Genomic DNA, 21,076 nt, shown 5'->3' on the forward strand with positions numbered 1-21,076 from the left:
TAAATATCCATCACAGTGGATCTCCAACAGCTCCTCACTGTGATGGAAGGCAAAGTCTTATCTCTCCCCTTTGTTCTTCTCCCGTGGTTCAGCAGTCCAACTGCAGCGTCGAGGCGAACAGGGGGCTCCAGTGTTAAAGCCCCCGGCGTACGATGGTAAGTCCTGTGGCCGTTTAAGCCGAGCGGGGTGATGTTAGCCCTCGCTCCGAGTCCTTTAAACCCCGCGATTCCAGCGAGAGTAGTTGTCGTTGCGGGAGCTCCGAAAAGCGGTCTCCCACCAGGGACCTGCGAGCTCTCAATGTTCCTGTCCACCGAGCCTGCGGCCGGAGCCTCCGAAGCTCCGGTCAGGTCAAAGTCGCGCGCCACCACAGCTCTTCCCGCTCCGAAGTCGGCCAGCTCCTCGATGTCAGGTCCGCAGGCTTCGCGACTGGAACCCTCAGGCCGGTTTCGGCCGGTGGCCGCCGCCGGCTCCCCGACGTTAGGCCCAACGACATCGGGGACACGACAGGGAAAAAGACAGGTCCCCGTACAGGGACGAGATTAACGGTTTCCCCCACAGCCCCCCACCCCACCCCACCCCCCACATATACACAGCTAAACAAATAATAAAAACTAGAATCAAGACATACATTTAACGAGACAAAAATTAAAAAAAGACAGACGGACTGTAGTCGAGTCGCTGCCGATAGGCGCCGCCACACTAACACATGCAACAGTTCTATGTTTACACATGACATTTCATGTCTATGTTGGGCGAGCTTGGTTTACCAAGTAGAGCTTCTGCTTCATAGCTGCAGCAGCCCAGGTTTAATCCTAACCTTTGTCTTTTTCTGTGCTTTTAAGTTTCGCATTTAGTTTTAGGTTTAGAGATACAGCACGGAAACAGGTCCTTCTGGGTCCACACCGACCAACAATCACCTGTACACTAACACTATCTTACTCGCTAGGGCCAAATTACAGAAGCCAATTAACCTACAAACCTGTACACCTTTGGAAAGCGGGAGGAAACCGGAGCACAGGAAGAAAACCCATGTGGTCACAGGGGGAACATACAAACCCAGTACAGATAGCACCTACAGTCAGGATCGAACCTGGGTCTCTGGAGCTGTAAGGCAGCAACTCTACTGCTGCGCGACTGTGCCGTCCTAAGAAAGCAACTAAGTAGAAATTGCCAGGATATAAGTAGACCAATTATGGTAGAAATGTTGATTTCAGTCAGCATCAATGGCATAGCGGTAGATTTGCTGCCTTACAATGACAAAGACCCCGGTTCGATCCTGACTACAGGTGCACTCTGTACGGAGTTTGTACGTTCTCCCCGTGACCTGCATGGGGTTTCCTCCCACACTACAAAAACGTTCAGGTTTATAGGCTAATTGGCTTCAGTTAAAATTGTAAATTGTCCCACAGTGTATAGGATAGTATTAATGTTCGGGGATCGCTGATCGGCATGGTTTCGGTAGGCTGTAGGGCCGTTTTCCATTGTGTATCTCTGAACTAAAAAACTAAACTGAACCAAACTAAACAAACCAAACTAATGCTTATGCAAATCCAGAGAAGTCCAAAGACAGAGAGCTACTATTACTTTGCTATTCTGGTGAGACTTTCGAAAGGCTTTACTCATTCAAAACTGATTTACAAGTAATATCAGGCCTCAGAGTTGGTGTTTGATGGGTTGATTTGAAATATCTGTAAGTCAATGATGTCTGCTGTAATGATAGCAGATCTATCTGACAGTGACAGCAGGGTATGGATTTTGCAGAGCGTCGGGATTGAAAACAAAAGAGGAAATTGTGGAAAACGAACATATTGAATGTTGTTTTGTGTGCAGACATAGGAAGGTGATTAAGGATAATCCTTTTGCAGAGGTATTTAACTGGTCAGTACCCGTTAAGCCAGATATAATTTGTGTTGTAACAAATGTTACCAATCAGTGTAAAATTGCGTGAAAGCATTGCAAATAATCATTCAAATAGATTTAGAACGTTTAAGAACAGGGTCAAGAGCCATTCCATCTAATACATTTTCATTGATTATTGATCATTTTTTGATTGATCATCTTTTTACTCAGATAGATGTACATTCAAATTCAGATTCAGATTAGTTTCTTGCCACATTCATCAGAGTACAATGAAATTCATGTCATCGGAGCAGAATTTGGCCATTTGGCCCTTCGTTTCTGCTTCACCGTTCAATCATGGCTGATCTATCTTTTCCCCTCAATCCCATTCTTCTGCCTTCTCCCCATAACCGCTGACATGTATTCAACGAATGCATTTCGTTGTCTCTGTACTGTACACTGACAATGACAATTAAAATTGAATCTGAATCTGAAGAGAGAGTTCGATATAGCTCTTAGGGCTAACGGAATCAAGGGATATGGGAAGAAGACAGGAACGGGTTACTGATTGTAGATGATCCGTCCCATTGAATGGTGGTGCTGGCTCAGAGGGCCGAATGGCCTACTCCTGCATCTATTGTCTATTTTCTATGTTTCTATGACACCCGTCCTACTCCAGAATTTGTCAATCTCTGCCTTAAAAACACCCAGTGACTTGGCCTCCACGGCCATCTGCGGCAATGAATTCTGTAGATTCACTCCCCTTGCTCACGTGAGGTTCACAGAAGAAGCAACATTGATACAGTAATGATAAATGCTACAATAAACACAATGACACAATGGAATGATGCAGATCTGAGCACCTTCTGAAATATTGCAGTAAGAATGAAAGAGCAATAATGAAGTAACTGAATGGGAAATAAATAAGAGAAATCCTACATGGCTGTACCTCTGGGAAGGGGGGGGGTGGGTGTGTGAAAGAGGTGGTTGGTTCGGGAGTCCGATAACAGTGGGGTTAAGAGGCTGTTCTTAAATCTGGATGTTTAAGAAGGAACTGCAGATGCTGGAAAATCGAAGGTACACAAAAATGCTGGAGAAACTCAGCGGGTGCAGCAGCATCTATGGAGCGAAGGAAATAGGCAGCGTTTCGGGCCGAAACCAAATCTGGATGTACGGGTTTTTAAATTCCGCTATCTTCTTCCAGAAGACAAAACAAAGAAAAGGGACTGGCCAGGGTGGGCAGGCATCCTTGATGATACTTTCACACTTTCGAATGCAACGCTCCATGAATATTGACTGGCCGGAAGTAAGTCATGAGCCTGTGATGGACTGGGCTGTGTTCACCATTCTCTGGAGGTTGAGGCGGGCAAATGCAGTTGCCATACCAGGCTGGGACACAGTCACCATCAGAAGAACAGACAAATGGACCTGCAGCATCTACTCCCAGTATCAGCAAGCACATTTCGCTGGACAATTTAGGTGCATGGTGGCGATAAGTCACCTATTAATTATGTGTATAAACCTGTCATAGTAGTTAGGTTTTAGTTTGGGCTTTGAGAGATAGCGTGGAAACAGGCCCTTCGGCTCACCGAGTCCACGCTGACCTTCGATCACCCGCATACCAGTTCTATGTTCGACACAAAATCCTGGAGTAATTCAGCATGACAGGCAGCATCTCCGGAGAGAAGGAATGGGCGATGTTTCGGGTCAAGACCCTTCTTCACTCTGAAGAAGTCTTCCTGAAGGATCTTCCTTCCTACCCCAGTTCTTTGTTATCTCACCTTTGCATCATGAGGGGGCAATTTCCAGAAGCCAATCAGCCTGTAAATTTGCACGTCTTTGGGATGTGGAAGGAAGCTGGAGCACCCAGAGAAGACCCAAGTAGTCACAGAGAGAATGTACAAATTCTGCCCAGACTGCATCCAAGTTCTGGATCAAACGCAGGTCACTGGCATTGTGATGCTGCATCTCTACCGCAGCACCACTCTGCTGCTCTGACAACAATCTTCACACTGAGCAGGAGTATTACCCAATCATCTCCAAGGTTTAGTTTAGTTTAGGAAAGAACTGCAGATGCTGGTTTAAATCAAAGATAGACACGAAAATGCAGGAGTAACTCAGTGGGACAGGTAGCATCTCTGGAATGAAAGAATTTGTGATGTTTTGGGTCAATACCCTTCTTCAGACTGATATCAGGGGAGTGGGCGATACAGAAAGAAAATGTAGTCGGAGACAGTTTAGTTTATTTTAGTTTAGAGATACAGCGCAGAAATAGGCCCTTCGGTCCGAGTTCGCACAGACCAGCGATCCCCGCACGTTAACACTATCCAATACAACACACTAGGGACAATTTTACATTTATACCAAGCCAATTAACCTACAAGCTAGGATGAAAGGGAGTGAGGGAGGAAACCGAAGATCTGAAGAGGATAGAACCCATGCGGTCACAGGAAGAACCCACCTGAGAAGGTCTGAAGGAGGGTGCCGACCCGAAACGTCGCCTGTCCATTCCCGCCACAGATGCTGCCTAACCCGTTGAGTTACTCCAGCACTTTGTGATCTGCTCCACAATCTAGCATCTGCCGTTCCTTGTGATTCCATCTCCAAGCTTGGTCCGCCACGGTGTCGTTGCTGCATTTCTTACTGACACTTCGAGGCATAAACGTCAGACAATGGCAACGTATGTGTGACAGACAAATGGACATTTACCGCTGTGAGGCCGCCGCATTGTTTTTAAACGGGAGCTTAATAATGGACAACGAGATGCCTTGTAAATGTTGCTGCAGAAAGTATCAGAGGTAGCTCGTGCCATAAATCATGAGAATCATGCTACCAGCGATGTGTTCACGCATCATCTAACTGGATGGCATTCAATAAAAGAATGGAACTAAGGAAGGTCAACATGGTTTACACAATTCATCACTTTTGTCAGGCCCATTTTGAAGGACAGCACGACGGTGCTTTGTTCAATTTAATGGCCGTAGAATTGCCATAGTAGTAAGGCAAATCATGTTTTCATCTCGTAAGGACAAGTTTTTATAATGCCTGTTAGGCTGTAGTGCTAAATCATGTCAATAACATTGCAAATTGATTGCAAGAATAGACTGTTGCATAGTGTATTAAATGTACATGCTGTGTGTCGGGGCACATCAGGGTTTATGTTGGAAATTACGTCGGGTTCAAAGACAATTTTTTGTAATGTTGCTTCGATGCCTTGAAATAGCTCTGATTTTAAACAGACAGGGGGTCTTTCTCCGTATCTGACTGATGATGGAAAGACTAACATTATTGGACCATGTTGTTCATTTTTACAATGAAAATATTGACTTGGGTTGTTGAGTTTCGCAGCCAGAGGCAGCGAAATAAAACCTTTATAATGGAGAACAGATCTGCTGACAAATTAACGTCGAAGGAAAAATAACTAAAAAAGGACCTTATGGGTAGGAAAGAACTGCAGATGCTGGTTTAAATCGAAAATAGACACAAAATGCTGGAGTGACACAATGGGACAGGCAGCATCACTGGAGAGAAGGAATGGGTGACGTTTCGGGTCGAGACCCTTCTTCAGACTGATGTTGGAGACAGTAATGCCCCTGTCCCACTTAGGAAATCTGAACGGAAACCTCTGGAGACTTTGCGCCCCACCCAAGGTTTCCGTGCGGTTCCCGGAGGTTGCAGGTGGTTGCCGGAGGTTGCAGGTAGTGGAAGCAGGTAGGGAGACTGACAAAAATCTCCAGGAACCACACGGAAATCTTGGGTGGGGCGCAAAGTCTCCAGAGGTTTCCTTTCAGGTTTCCTAAATGGGACAGGGGCATAAGATTGGTTGGAGAACTGGGAAGGGGGAAGGGATGTAGAGATTTAAACGGTAGGGAGATGTCAGAGATGGTCCAAGTGAATTTGAGTGCAGGATGGAAATTGGTAGTAAAGGGCCTTACTTTGTCAGGGCTAATACACTTCCTTCATTTCCTTGGCTTTTTTATAATGGGTATGGTCACAGTTCATTTGAAAAGCTAATTTGTTGAAATATGTCATAGCTCAAACTACCTTGATGGATTCAGGTGATCATTGTGATATGATAGTAAAAAGAGTGGTGTGTAGACGTCACAAATGAGCTGCCAAAGAACACCTAGTCAAAGGAAAGATGTGATTGCACTGTGATTAATGGTTCAATAACACTTTATTGTCACGTGTACCGAAGTATATTGAACCTCTTTATTTGCATACAGTTCAGTGGCAATCCTACTATACACCAGGCACAATTATACTAAGTATAAGAGTGTCAAATAGTAAACTTATGCCCCTGTCCCACTTAGCAAACCTGAACGGAAACCTCTGGAGACTTTGCGCCCCACCCAAGGTTTCCGTGCGGTTCCCGAATGTTGCAGGTGGTTGCCGGAGGTTGCAGGTAGTTGCCGGAGGTTGCAGGTAGTGGAAGCAGGTAGGGAGAATGACAAAAACCTCCGGGAACCGCACACGGAAACCTTGGGTGGGGCGCAAAGTCTCCAGAGGTTTCCGTTCAGGTTTCCTAAGTGGGACAGGGGCATAAGTCAGTACACAAGAGTTGCCACATTTTAGGAATGATCTTGTATGTTTAGTTTAGTTTAGTTTATCTTAGTTTAGGATAGAGAGACAGCGCAGAAACAGCTCTTTCGGACCGCCGAGTCCGCACCTACCAGGGATTCCCACACATTAACACTATCCTACACACACTGGGGACAAATTTTACATTTATACCAAGCCAATTAACCTACAAACCTGTACGTCTTTGGAGTGTGTGAGGAATCCGAAGATCTTGGCGAAAACCCATGCAGGTCACGGGGAGAACGTACAAACTCTGTACAGACAGCACCCATAGTCGGGAACGAACCCGGGTATGCTTCAAGACTGATTTTTTTCTTTAAATGTTAAAATTATATTTGTCCATAAAGGGCTGTTGTGCTGACGGCACCACTGGGTTGACATTGCCGGTTTCATCCTGTGCAGACAATGTGTCTGTGCCCTCTGCCCACTACGTGCTGTTACAGGCCATGACCGATCTTCGAGCTCGGCCACTTGGAGCGGTGCCCAATCTAATGGAGCCCCGGGCTGCTTCAGGGGCCTCTGGCAGCCCACTTCGCTGACCCGACCATTCTGCCGCCTCCTCGTCCCCGCCCCTCATCGCATCTCAGATGGCCATGCTAAGCCTCCATGCCCCGAGGGGCCTCTTGCAGCCAACCTAGTGTGCGTCCGAGAGTGCGGGCGGTAAGGCCCTGACCTGCTCATCTGCATCAATCTTTCCTACCATCCCTCACTGCCATCTTGAAGGGCCTGGACTAAGTACTGGATTGAACACCCAGAGACTTGCTCTAATGGCACAACTCAGACTTACAGCAATTGGAATTTTTGAATGAGTAACACAAATCTGAATAGACACAACATGCTGGTGTAACTCAGTTCAGTTTAGTTTATTGTCACGTGTACCGAGGCACAGTGAAAAGGTTTTTGTTTCATGCTAACCAGTCAGCAGAAAGACAATACATGATTACAATCAATCCATTTACAGTGTATAGATACATGAGACGTGAATAATGTTTAGTGCAGTAATGCCAGCAAAGTCCGATTAAGGATAGCCCCAGGGTCATCAAAGAGGTAGATAGTAGTTCAGCACTGCTCTCTGGTAGTAGTCGGATGATTCAGTTCCCTGATAACAGCTGGGAAGAAACTGTCCCTGAATTTGGAGGTGCGCGTTTTCACACCTATACCTTTTTCCTGATGGGAGAGGGGAGAAGAGGGAGTGGCCAGGGTGCGACTCCTCCTTGATTATGCTAATCGGGGTGCTCCTGTTTCCTCCCACATCTCAAAGATGTGTCATTTCATCACTACTCAATCAAAAAACCTTCATGTGGTGAAATCAATGTATCCTGGGACTGGCGCAGTAAATGATCATATCTAATTACAAGAAAGGAGAGATTGATCACAGATGGTCCTTCAGTAAAAACAGCCAAAGGAATGAAAAATAGTGAGGGAATAATGTATAGTTAGGGAACACATTTTTTTCCTTTGCCACTTGATAATTTATTTGATTTGAAGACATAAAAGGCAGTCAGTCATAGACTTTAGATAGACACAAAATGCTGGTGCAACTTAGCGGGACAGTCTGCATCTCAGGATAGAAGGAATGGGTGAGGTTTTGGGTCGAGATTTTTCTTCAGACTCTATGCTGGCTGTTAGAAATAAAAGGGTCTAAAGAGGATAGAAGGCCATCCGGGGGAGACCAAGAGGAGTCCAAGAGGAGGGTTATCAGTAGAGACGGGAGAAAGGGTCATCACTGGTGGTGAGGACTCCTTCCAATAGAAAAAGGCACGGAGGCAGAGGCGACGGAAGAAAAGGTCTAGGTCGTGGCGGACCCGGAACTCGTTGAGGAATGGAGCCCTTTCTTTGACCAAAAAGTGCTAATGAAATAACTGAACTCACATACAAATATGTCAATATTCAAGAAACGACACATCAGCTTGCCAATTTTAATAGAAAGATTAAACTAGAACTTACTGTTTGAAGTTTGATCTTTATTTTATGAGGTTGGAGTGTGAGACTACGTGAAGAACCCGCCAGCCCACATGCGCGTCAATCTTCAAAGCAACTGTATGAACCACTTGCACCAACTTAAACTATAGAAAGATTAATAACGCTTGACTTACCGAATGATATTTATGAGATTCAGGGTTGGGAGTGGAGAGCACGTAGTCTAACACTCCAACCTCATAAAAAACAGATCAAACTTCAAACGGTAAGTTCTTGTTTAATCTTTCTATCTCATATCGAAGTTTCGTGAGAGACTACGTGAAGCCTTTGAAGCTCTGTGGTTTCATGCAGTAAACCAATCTGTATGTGAAAACACTCACAGATAAACCATAAATGGTAGAAAAGACATGGGCCATTAACAACATGATGCTAACTTTAAATAACATTGTTATTTTATATATTAAATAAATTAAATAACATTAAAATAACATTGCCCTTAATTGAACCACAGTCCCAATTGCCTTTGGGTTAGACAATAACTCATGCAACACTGTTCAGAATTCTATCTGCAACCGTCAACGAAATTTTATAACTTCTGAAAGTGCGCTTATCTGAGCCTCCTGCTGTTGCAAGTTGATCAAAGGGGAATATCCATTCTATTGGCTGCTAACGAGCCAACCGCCCTGGTAGAGTGAGACTTGAAATTATTTGAATTAACTCCTGCTCTCAGCTGCTTACACTCTATCCATCTTGAAATAGTCTGTACGAACAATCTTTTGTGAAACTATTAAATAACTATGAAGAAACTATCCTTTTCTCATCGGCACTTAGTAACCTCAGTGTACCTTTTTACATAATAAACACCCCCAATCTCCGATCTGGTGGGTATGCTGTCAACTCCAACTTACCCAACCATGCCTGATTTGCTTTATGAGTTCATTCCCATAAAAATCTACCCTTATGTTCATAGCAAAAGGATTTGAGTATAGGAGCAGGGAGGTTCTACTGCAGTTGTACAGGGTCTTGGTGAGACAACACCTGGAGTATTGCGTACAGTTTTGGTCTCCTAATCTGAGATGACATTCTTGCCATAGAGGGAGTAGAGAGAAGGTTCACCAGACTGATTCCTGGGATGTCAGGACTTTCATATGAAGAAAGACTGGATAGACTCGGTTTGTACTCGCTAGAATTTAGAAGATTGAGGGGGGATCGTATAGAAACTTACAAAATTCTTAAGGGGTTGGACAGGCTAGATGCAGGAAGATTGGTCCCGATGTTGGGGAAGTCTAGATCAAGGGGTCACAGTTTAAGGATAAGGGGGAAATCTTTTAGGACCGAGATGAGGAAAACATTTTTCACACAGAGAGTGGTGAATCTCTGGAATTCTCTGCCACAGAAGGTAGTTGAGGCCAGTTCATTGGCTATATTTAAGAGGGAGTTAGATGTGGCCCTTGTGGCTAAAGGGATCAGGGGGTATGGAGAGAAGGCAGGTACAGGATACTGAGTTGGATGATCAGCCATGATCATATTGAATGGCGATGCAGGCTCGAAGGGCCGAATGGCCTACTCCTGCACCTATTTTCTATGTTTCTATGTTTCTATATCACCGAGAGATCCAGATGGAGATTGTGTAAATACTGTGCTCTTTGTGCTGAAATCAGTCATAAGCATAACTAACTTAAAAGATACTGCTTCAAGATTAAGAATACAGTTGATGATAATCTGCATAATAATTTATACTGTTACATATTCCACACTACTTTGTATCTAGGCTTTAGAGTGTTCCTATAAAAGACCCATCCATAACCTTAGTCAACAGTGGGTGAATAACCAATCATTTATTGTCCCACTTATAGTACTAGATACAACATAAAGCAGCACGAGCAGTGTCAATTGCGCTTTAACATAGTCGCTTCTCTTAACCCCAAACTGAAAGAAGCCACAAACCTTTGCTACTTTTGTTTAAAAGTAGCTCACATGTGTCTCTTCACAAAACTTCCATACCACCATGCAGTGATAGATGCACGAGAAATAGGCTACTTGCCAGTTTTATCTCTAACAATTCTCCTATCCCCGAAGAGATGCCAAATTTAGTCACAAGAGCCAGCAGATCCCTTACGGCGCTTTTGCTTTTATTATTTATATATTATATATATATTTTTTAAGATTTTACAACCTGAACCTGCAAGTCAGGTAAAAAATGCTACATGCCCGATCGGCCTTTTGCGAGTTAGTTACCTATCCCCCAGAGGATGGCAAATGATGTTCCAGCGAGCTGGCAACTCTTTAGCCAATCTGAAAGAATAAGCATGTGTCTCAAACTACCTCACTCTACTGGGCAGCCTGATAACCTCAATCATAGATGTTGAGGCAGTGCTTCCCTGGCCAATATGATCTAATGGACGGCCAGTTTCAAGTTGGTCTACCCTGAACCAGGGCCGACAAGCTGTTCCTTCCTGGAACTTACGGAGGTTGCTGTGCAGGGCACCCTGCCACTGTCTCTGCATCAACCTGCTCTTCTCCAGAGGCAGTGGAGGGCACTAGACAGACTATGCTGCCAGTATTTCCAAACCCATGTCGACAGGCTGCTCCATTTCAGAGATTTTACGGAGTTTAGTCAGGAAACCTTACCTGCCAATGTCTCCGAGCCTAGGTCGACCTCCTTGTTGGAGCTTCAGCGAAGTTCCTTTTCAGGCCATGTCTGACTACATCTTCAGCCCCACGCTTGCTAAGCAGCTCCCTTTCGGAGCTTTAAAACGATATTGCTGTGCAAGGCGCGCTTGCCCGCATCTCTGAGCCCGGTGGGACAGACCGCTCCTTCGGCCTTCTGCCTCTTCGGAGCCTTGCTGGAGCTTACTGTGCAGGTCGCGCTGTCAGTAACTCCCCACCTGGTTTGACAGGCCGCTCCTTCGGCCCATTCTGCGCCTTCGGAGCCTTAGCGGAGCTCACTGAACAGGCTGCTCCTGCGGGCCTTCTGCCTCTTTCGAGCCTTGCTGGAGCTTACTGTGCAAATCGGGCTGCCAGTTTCTCCCAGCCTGGATCGACAGGCTGCTCCTTTGGGCCTGCTGTTCCTTTTGGAGCCTTTGCGGAGCTCACTGGACAGGTCGCACCTGCCAGTACAGCAAGCCTGGTTCGACAGGCTTCTCTTGTGGGGCCATCTAGTGACTCCCGCCTGCTCCTTTCCGGAGCTTCAACAGAAGTAGCTGCACAGGCAGCGCCTGTCAGCTTCTCCGAGTCCAGCCGCCTGCTCCCTTCTGGAGCCTCAACGGCGGTAGCAGCACAGGACGCGCCTGTCAGTTTCTCTGAGCCTGCCATATCAATATTCGGAGCAACGGGCCGTTCCTGAAAACAAAAATGCCTTACCTGCCGGAGCTTTTTCGAAATGCTCCGAATCCCGCGACATGCGTCGACATATTGATGCGCATGTGGGCTAGCGGGTTCTTCACATAGTCTCTCACGAGACTTTGATATAAAATTACCATTAACTTTTAGTTACAAATCTTTTAACAGAAACTTCAGATTTATTCCAATATTAATAATACCCAAGGCCTTTCTCATTAAACATGGAAAGCATTATCGTGCTCAAATTCTTTGCATTTGCATTTCTAGATTATCCTATTTGAAACTGAAACAGAAGAATTGATTATCTGCGGAAGGATTGTGTAATAATACTGATTTGGGCGGCACGGTGATGCAGCAGTAGAGTTGCTGCCTTACAGCACCAGAGACCCGGGTTCGATCCCGACTACGGGTGTTGTCTGTACGGAATTTGTACGTTCTCCCCGTGACTGCGAGGGTGTTTCTCCAAGGTCTTTGGTTTCCTCCCACACTCCAATGATGTACAGGTTTGCAAGTTAATTGGCTTGGGTTTGTATACTTGGGATGAGGGTAAATTGTCCCTAGTGTGTGTAGGGTAACATTAATGTGCAGGGATTGCTGGTCGGTGCGGACTCGGTGGGCCCAAGGGCCTGTTTTTTCCACTGCATCTCTAAATTAAACTAATTTTGTACATTTGCACTGGACAGTTTTACAGATTACTTGCCGGGATATCGGATAAATTTCAATCTGCTTGATCTTTCCGGCTTTCAAAATCTTTGCGACCAGCCGTTTGATCTCTACTCTCCTTGTTGCTCCTTGTTGACTATATATTTTCTCTTTTAATTAGAACCTTTCATTGAAGAACATTGTTTCTGTTCTCTGGCTGATTTTATAATACACTGGTGGATGGATGAGTTTGATCCACCCTCTCTCTCATCCCTGCGATGATCAGCTTCTTTGCAAGTTGCTAACATAATAAACACATCCATTCATCATTGATTAAGAGCCACTGCTCTTGTTTATTTTGATTTTCTCTATTTGTTTCTGTAAAGAGTTGAAGTCTAACACACTGTAACCGTTACTGAGTCCTTTATTACAGCACATGGTACACACGTCCCAGCACTGACTGCATCTAGTCTTCAGGCGTGCTGGAACCAACAGGGAGGAACAAAGGGAGGATCTCACAGTTATACTGATATGGGTAGGCGTGGTTAGTGGTATTGAGGTAGCTACGTTATAGGTTGCATGCATAAACCATCTACATCCTTCCCCTTGGGAAATTAAGAAATCAAAGATACAACAGTGGCAGGGAGATTATACAAAACCTGCAAATCTAAACGAAATCACCGTAACGGTCAGGAGGTCTGACAACCTGACCCGAGCGGGTGCGCATGGCACCCTCACCCTCCCCACCCGAAAGAAGAGGAGGAGGAGCAGGAACAGCTGGAATGGAGAACGCAGGCGGAGACTCAGCCTGGAGTGCGGAAGGGGACATGACTTCAGAATTAAGGGACAGAAGTTTAGGGATAACATGAGGGGGAACTTCTTTACTCAGAGAGTGGTAGCGGTGTGGAATGAGCTTCCAGTGGAAGTGGTGGCAGCAGGTTCGTTGGTATCATTTAAAAATAAATTGGATAGGCATATGGATGAGAAGGGAATGGAGGGTTATGGTATGAGTGCAGGCAGGTGGGACTAAGGGAAAAAAGTTGTTCGGCACGGACTTGTAGGGCCGAGATGGCCTGTTTCCGTGCTGTAATTGTTATATGGTTATATGGTTAAGGGGAGCCGACCGGCACAGGAGAGCCTGGGGAAGGGGACTGTGCAGGAGAGATTGGAGCAGGCGGTGAGAGAGGAGCGCGGGAAGGGGAGGAGTGGACAGGGGTTGAGAAACCCGGAGGAGGAGCATGGTGAGGGGACCGCGGCGAACGGGCAGATGGGGGCATGCGAGTCGAGGGGTAGTTAGTGGGAGCAGGCTCGAATCGCAACCGAGGAGCATGCGGGGCTGCAGGGGATGGCTTAGGCTCGTTGACAGCCAACAGGTGCTGGCGGCTGCGGCGATAGATAGTCCCTTCAAAGTCCACCAAGTAGGACCGTGGCGAATTGTCCACCCCGACCACGGTTGCGAGTCGGGAGAAACCGGTGGAAGTCTGCAAGCGAACGACCTGGCCAGGCAGCAGAGGTGAGAGGGGGCGGCAGGACTTGTCGTGGGAGCGGCGCTGAACTTCATGCCGTTGAGCAATCCGCTGCTGGACAGCAGCAGGCTGAAGGACCTTTGGCACCAAGGATTGTTGTGCAATCGGCATCGGTGGGCGAAGAACGCGTGACATCAGACGTTGAGCAGGGGATCGCATGGTATTGTCCCTGGAAATGTTACGGAGGTTTAACAAGCCCTGGTAGAAATCACTGTTGGAGAGACGAGACTGTTCGAGCACTGTCTTGGCGCTGCGGACAGCACGTTCGGCCAGGCCATTGCTCTGCGGGTATTCTGGGCTGCTGGTGAAATGAGTGAAGTTCCACTTCACGGCAAAAGCTTTGAACTCAGCGCTGGTGAACTGACGGCCGTTGTCGGTCTGTAAACGGACCGGGGACCCAAAGGTGGCGAAGTGTCGGCGCAGCTTACTGAGGACCATCTCAGAGGTGATGGCAGGGAGAAGGTCCACTTCGAACCAGTTCGAGTAGGAATCAACCAACACGAGGTATTGCTTACCACGCCAATCAAAAATGTCTGCGGCCAGCGATGACCAGGGCATGTCAGGGGCCGGCTGTTGTAGAAGCGGCTGGCGCTGCTGGTGAGGGGCAAGAGAGTTGCAATCAGGGCAGGAGGCTACACGGGCCTTAATGTACTTTGCCATGCCAGGCCAATAGTATTGTTCTTGGGCATGTGAGACAGTGGCATCGGCTCCTGGGTGCCCCATGTGGGCAGCGGTGTAGTACGAGGCATACAGGGAAGCAGGGATGACTACCTTGTGACCCTTGATGATGATCCCGTCCCGGAGCACCAGCTCATCGCGAACCAGAAAGAAGGGATGCACACCCGCAGGCAACGAGGTGCGCTTGTCTGGCCACCCGCGCCTGATGACAGCAGCAAGCTGTTGCAGATCGGGGTTGTTGGCAGTGTGCTCAACCAGGCACTGCAGCTGTTTGGAGGGAACGAAATTGACATTGAGAACCTGCAAGTCCTCCTGTTCGTAGGGATGTCTGTCGCAGGAGGACCGGGGGGCTCTGGACAGGGCGTCAGCCACGTGCATCTCAGTGCCCTTCTTGTACACGATCTTGAAGTCGAACCGCTGTAGTTGCAGCATCATCCGCTGCAGTCTGGCCGGGGCGATGTGGATTGGCTTGTTGAGGATAGTCACTAAAGGTTGATGATCCGTCTCGACAGTGAACCTGGCACCGAAAAGGAAGTCCTTAAATTTGGAGCAGGCAAACACAATCGCCAGAAGCTCCTTCTCTATTTGAGCATAGCGCTGCTCGGTGTCCGTCATAGTCTGCGAGGCATAGGATATGGGCTGCAGCGAGCCATCATCATAGAGCTGCAGGCAGGCAGCACCGAGTCCAAAACGGGAAGCATCGCACGTCACCACGATTGGACGCTGCAGATTGAAGAACCGAAGAGTCGGTGTGCTGATCAGATTCGTTTTGAGGAGATCGAAAGCCTGCTGGTGTTGGGGAAACCAGGACCAGGCGATGTCCTTCTTTGTCAATTGCCTCAGAGGCGCGCTCAGATCGCTGAGGTTCGGAATAAACTTGCCCAGGTAATTGACCATACCCAGGAACCACTGCAGGCTTGTAACATCAGTCGGGGCAGTGTCGGCAGAAGACTGAGAATCGAGGTCATTATCAACCTGCTGAAGGTTGTTTAAGAATTGTCTGGAAGGTTGGGAGCGTTCCCACGGGAGCGGCATACAGCTGCAAAATGGTTCCGTTTACCACAGAAATTACAGGCTTTTCCAAATGCCCGGCACTGGGACTGCATGGATTGGACATAACTGCAGTTGGGGCACTTCTTGGTATTCGGGACCCTGGATGTGCGGGCGGGACGCGGCGGAGGGCGAAAATTGTCCTGCCTGTGACGAGGCACGGCGAAGCCCGTTAGATTTATAGCACGGTTTTCAGACCCCCTCAGCCCATGAGGCGGGACAACCACTTCAGCGATACGGCAGGCATGCATTGCCTGAGTTAGAGTGAGGTCCAGCTTCTGAAGCAGATCTGCACGTAGTTTCTGATCTAGCATGCCGGTGACCAGGATATCCCTGGTGAGTTGATCACGCATGGTATCGAAACGGCACCGCTGAGCAACCTATAACGTAGCTACCTCAATACCACTAACCACGCCTACCCATATCAGTATAACTGTGAGATCCTCCCTTTGTTCCTCCCTGTTGGTTCCAGCACGCCTGAAGACTAGATGCAGTCAGTGCTGGGACGTGTGTACCATGTGCTGTAATAAAGGACTCAGTAAAGGTTACAGTGTGTTAGACTTCAATTCTTTACATGGTGTCAGAAGTGGGATCGCTGACAGCTTCCAACACCCCCATTTTAACCATGTTGTTCAGCATGGCTTCCACCTTGTCCTTCATAGCGAATGACACCCTGTGTGAGGCACGGATCACAAGCGTGACAGAGGGGTCAGTAGCAATCTTGTACACAAGAGGCAGCTTCCCCAATTTGTCATCGAAGAGGTCGGGGTACTCGGAGAGTGGGTTCAGCATCACCCGCTCTTCCTGGACCGTTCCTTCCCCTTAGGAAATTAAGAAATCAAAGATACAACAGTGGCAGGGAGATTATACAAAACCTGCAAATCTAAACGAAATCACCGTAACGGTCAGGAGGTCTGACAACCCGACCCGAGCTGGTGCGCATGGCACCCTCTTGAGGTAGCTACGTTATAGGTTGCATGCATAAACCATCTACAGTTTCCGATGGCTAATAGGTACTGTAATGTCCCTTTCAATGTGGCACAGTCTAACATAGTTCCTTAATGGATTCATATGTTACCATTATACTTACATGGTAATGATATCATGGACACCAGCAATAAGCCCAGGCGAACTGATATGGTTTAACAATGAACTCAGTCACGTGTTCACACTGTTGCTCATGCCCTTTATTCCATCAATTGCGATTCAACTAGGCAAACCATTTGAAGAAATTGGAAGGGAAATGTGCAAAGCTCTGATTGTGATGTGAAAGATTGCTCAGAGCAACATCAATACTTTGGATAGAGATATTGTCTAGAATGACCATGTCATGGGGGCAGAATTAGGCCATTCAGCCCATCGAGTCTACTTCACCATTCAATCACAGATGATCTATCTTTCCCTCTCAATATCATTCTCCTGTCTTCACCCGTAACCTTTGATAACGGATCAATCTCTGCTTTAAAAATACCCAATGCCTAGGCCTCCACAGCCGCCTATGGCAATGAATTCCACAGATTCACCACCCTCTGGCTTATGAAATTCCTCCTATTCTCCATTCTAAAGGTACGTCCTTTCATTCTGAGACTGTAGACGTCCTTATTCTGAATCTAGACCCTCCCATTATTGGAAACATCCTTTCTATGTGCACTCTATCTAGGCCTTTCACTATCCAGTAGGTTTCCCTCATCCTTCTAAACTTATGTGAGTAAAGACCCACAGCTGTGCAGTCTGTACAGAGTTTGTACTTCTTCCTATGATCACTTGGGTTCTCTCCAGGTGCTCCAATTTACTCCCACATTCCAAAGACTAGCAGGTTTGTAGGCTAATTGACTTCTGTAAATTCCCCTTAATGTGTAGATTACGAATCTGGGAAAATATAGAGGTAGTGTACGGTAATCGTTAGTCGGCGCAGACTCGGTGGTCCAAAGGGCCTGTTTCCAGGCTGTATCTCTAAACTAAATTTAAAGGTTTGGTGACGGGAGGTGAGACATGGAGGCATAGAGTCCAAGAGTGATACAGTGTGGAAACAGGCCCTTCGGCCTAACTTGCGCACATCGACCAACACGTCCTGGGTACACTCTTCCCACCTGCCCACATTTGGTCCATATCCCTCCACACCTGTCCTATCTAAGTACTTGTCTAACTGTTTCTTAAATGTTGGGATAGTCTCTGCCTCAACTACCTCCTCTGACAGCTTGTTCCATACACCCACCACTCTTTGTGTGAAAAGGTTACCTCTCAGATTACTCTGAAATATTTCCCCCCTCGTCTTAAACCTATGTCCTCTAGTCCTCGTCCACCTACTCTGGGCAAGAGACTCTGTGCATCTACCCCAATCTATTCCACTCATGATCTAATACACCTCTATAAGATCACCCCTTACCCTCCTGCGCTCTAAGGAATAGAGATCCAGCCTACTCAACCTCTCCCTATAGCTCACACCCTCAAGTCCTGGAAACATCCTCGTAAATCTTCTTTGTACCATTTCCAGCTTGACAATATCTTTCCGATAACATGGTGCTCAGAACTGAACACAATACTAAATGTGGCCTCACCACGTCTTATACAACTGCAACATGACCTCTCAACCTTTATACTCAATACACTGACTGATGAAGGCCAAACGGCCAAACGCCTTCTTGACCACACTATCTACTTGCGACTCCACCTTCAAGGAACATGCACCTGCACTCCCAGATCCCTCTGCCAATTCTCCCAATTTTGTTAGCCCTTGCTGTCTCCTCCCTTTCCTCAGTCCTCGGGTTGTCTCCTCCCATCCCTCAGTCTCCTCCTCCTTTTTCCTTTCTTCTCCCCCCCCCCCCCCCCCTCTCCCCCCCACCCCCCATCAGTCTAAAGAAGGGTTTCGGCCTGAAACGTTGCCTATTTCCTTTGCTCCATAGATGCTGCTGCACCCGCTGAGTTTCTCCAGCATTTTTGTGTACCTTCGATTTTCCAGCATCTGCAGTTCCTTCTTAAAAGCTGAAGAGTGGTGCCAGGTTGTGTAGAGCCTAGATCCAAGCTGCAAGAAAAGAATGGGAACTTCTTCAGACCCTGTCAATTAGGTGCAAAATGCATAGAATGGATTGGATAACAGCAAACCAGACATACACCTTGTAAATAATTGTAAGTAATGGTGCAGAGTTTCACTTTTCCTAATGTTGATTGGATGAGGTATTGAGCCTTGTCTGGTTTTCTTGCAGATCAGGGTAAACGTTGCTATGTTTGCTTCCTTGAGAAGCCCTGTTTGAATACAATATATTAGCTGCTGTATTATTGGGTTAGGGAAATGTCTGTTATGTATGGGGTTAATCGATATCTGTAATTGGATTGTAAAGAGACCACCCCCATGTGGTTCGGCCCCTCAAAGTCCGGGGACCTATAAAAGTCCGCTCCCATGAGGTCCCACATCAATCTTCTGGGAGAGTGCTTAGGACTGCGTGACCTTCTGGAGTGTCTCTGAGTGAGGCCTAGAGGGCTTGAACAGGCAGATACGAGGATCGAACCTGCGGTGGTTAGGTACAGTGGTGGGAACTGTAATTGTGTTTTGTCAAAATAAAGATTAGTTGATCAAGTGCTTGATTCAGTGGTTTTTGACTGAAACTGGACTGGGGCGAAGCTTAGAATGAGCAATTTACAAGGTCAGTATTTATTTTAGCTTTCAGTATCCATCCCAATTAGTTGTTTGCCTTTATTAATATGATATAATCTAAATTAGATTGTTCTTTTTTAATCTGGAGTAAGGGATTATAACCATAAATGTCATAAGACAGAAAGAATTTCTGATGTTTTGACTGACAGTTCTTAATAGACACATTTTTAAAGGTTTCAAATGTAATGAACTCATTATTCACATTCTTATATCCTGCTATAATTGCAAAAATGCAAAATGTTCGACATTTACTATTCCTGTAAAATGTATTCTCATTCTTTGGAAACCTCCCACTTTTAATTATGTGGGATAAAATTCAAGCCTCAAATAAGCTTCCAAATGGCTTCTGATTTTAAAGCTATCGGAATCAGTTTCATATGTATAAAAATATCTCTTGTCTCGGAGTTAATTCAGGCCGCTTTTTAAATGTCATGATTTAATGAAAAGAAATCCCAAATGAATAAAAGCAAGCAGATGGCACAGATGAGAAATGAAAAGTTGTGCTGGATAGGTAGTATTGAATGCCCATTGTTACTAGACTCAACAGTGTAGCTCAAAAAAAGCATGCAGGCTAAATAGAGAATATCTGCTGTGTCTCATGCTATTTGTTGCTTCCAGCAAAAGGACAAGCAATCCATCAATAAAGGTCTGACTTTGGAGAGCAAGCACAATCGAGACAGGGTTCAACCATTCCCGACAAACACCCCAAAGCTTTATTAGTGAAACATCCAATCTTTGAAAGATTTTTATTTCACTCTCCAATGGCATTGGATGTCAAGGACAGCACATAATGCTCTTTCCTACTTATACGTGAGACTGTGACAATGAGTCATCATTTTGGACTTTTGCACCCTGCGTGGTGTTGTTAATAAGGAACTGCAGGATTTTGACTCAATGAAGAAATACTGATCGAGCTTCGAAGTGATGCACGACTTGGATGGAAACTAGTGAGCAGCGGTGTTCCTTTGCAATTGGAATCTAGTGAAATTCACTGGAATTTAGAAGGATGAGAGGGTATCTTATAGAAACATGTACAATTCTTAACGGAGTGGACAAGCTAGATGAAGGAAAAACGTTCCCCATGTTGAGGGAGTCCAGAAGCAAGGGTCACAGTTTAAGAATAAGGGGGAGGCCATTTAGGACTGAGATGAGGAAAAACTTTTTCAGCCAGAGAGTTGTGAATCTGTGGAATGCTCTGCCACAGAAGGAAGTGGAGGCCAATTCACTGGATGTATTCAAGAGAGAGTTAAATATATCTCTTAGGGCTAACAGAATCAAGGAATATTGGGGGGGGGGGGGGGTGGGGGGGGGGGGGGGGGAGGAAGCAGGAACGGGGTACTGATTCTGGATGATCAGCCATGATCATTTGTATGACGGTGCTGTCTCGAAGAACCAAATGACCTACTCCTGACCTATTTTCTATGTTTTTATGTTTCTAATGAAAGCCCTCATCTTTCTAAGTGATAGAGACCATCAAGGGCTTGGCTGATAGTTTGAAGAAGCTTTAGCAAGTTGCAGCAGCATATTTTGTAAAACTCGGTGAACTACATATACAAACAAATCAAAATGGGGATCTTTAATATTGTCCAAATCTACCTGTGACTGAGCTGAATCTTAATTCAAATAATTTGTTATTGTGGAAATATACTTTGAAAGTCATGCCATGTATTAGAATGGAAATCTCAGCCACTTGTGTAGAAATTTAAAATGACTGATTTTGGATGCCTAATTTTATTTAGTTTTAGAGAGACAGCCTGGAAACAGGCACTTCGGCCCATCAAATCCGCGCAGACCAGTGATCATCATACACCAGTTCTATCCTACACACTAGAGGACAACTTACAGA

The 21,076-nt window shown here is 46.2% G+C and overlaps 1 long non-coding RNA gene across 1 annotated transcript; it reads right to left on the reverse strand.

Moving 5' to 3' along the window:
• Window positions 1–649: 649 nt before the first annotated feature.
• LOC116974871 lies at window positions 650–20,023 on the reverse strand. Its single transcript, XR_004412481.1, has 3 exons — window positions 20,013–20,023; window positions 17,295–17,300; window positions 650–699 (listed from the first exon to the last, which is right to left on the reverse strand). It is a non-coding gene; the product is annotated as an uncharacterized LOC116974871 (long non-coding RNA).
• Between the last annotated feature and the right edge of the window lie 1,053 nt (window positions 20,024–21,076).

This window comes from Amblyraja radiata, chromosome 7 (genome assembly GCF_010909765.2).
Source record: "Amblyraja radiata isolate CabotCenter1 chromosome 7, sAmbRad1.1.pri, whole genome shotgun sequence".
Taxonomy (NCBI): domain Eukaryota; kingdom Metazoa; phylum Chordata; class Chondrichthyes; order Rajiformes; family Rajidae; genus Amblyraja; species Amblyraja radiata.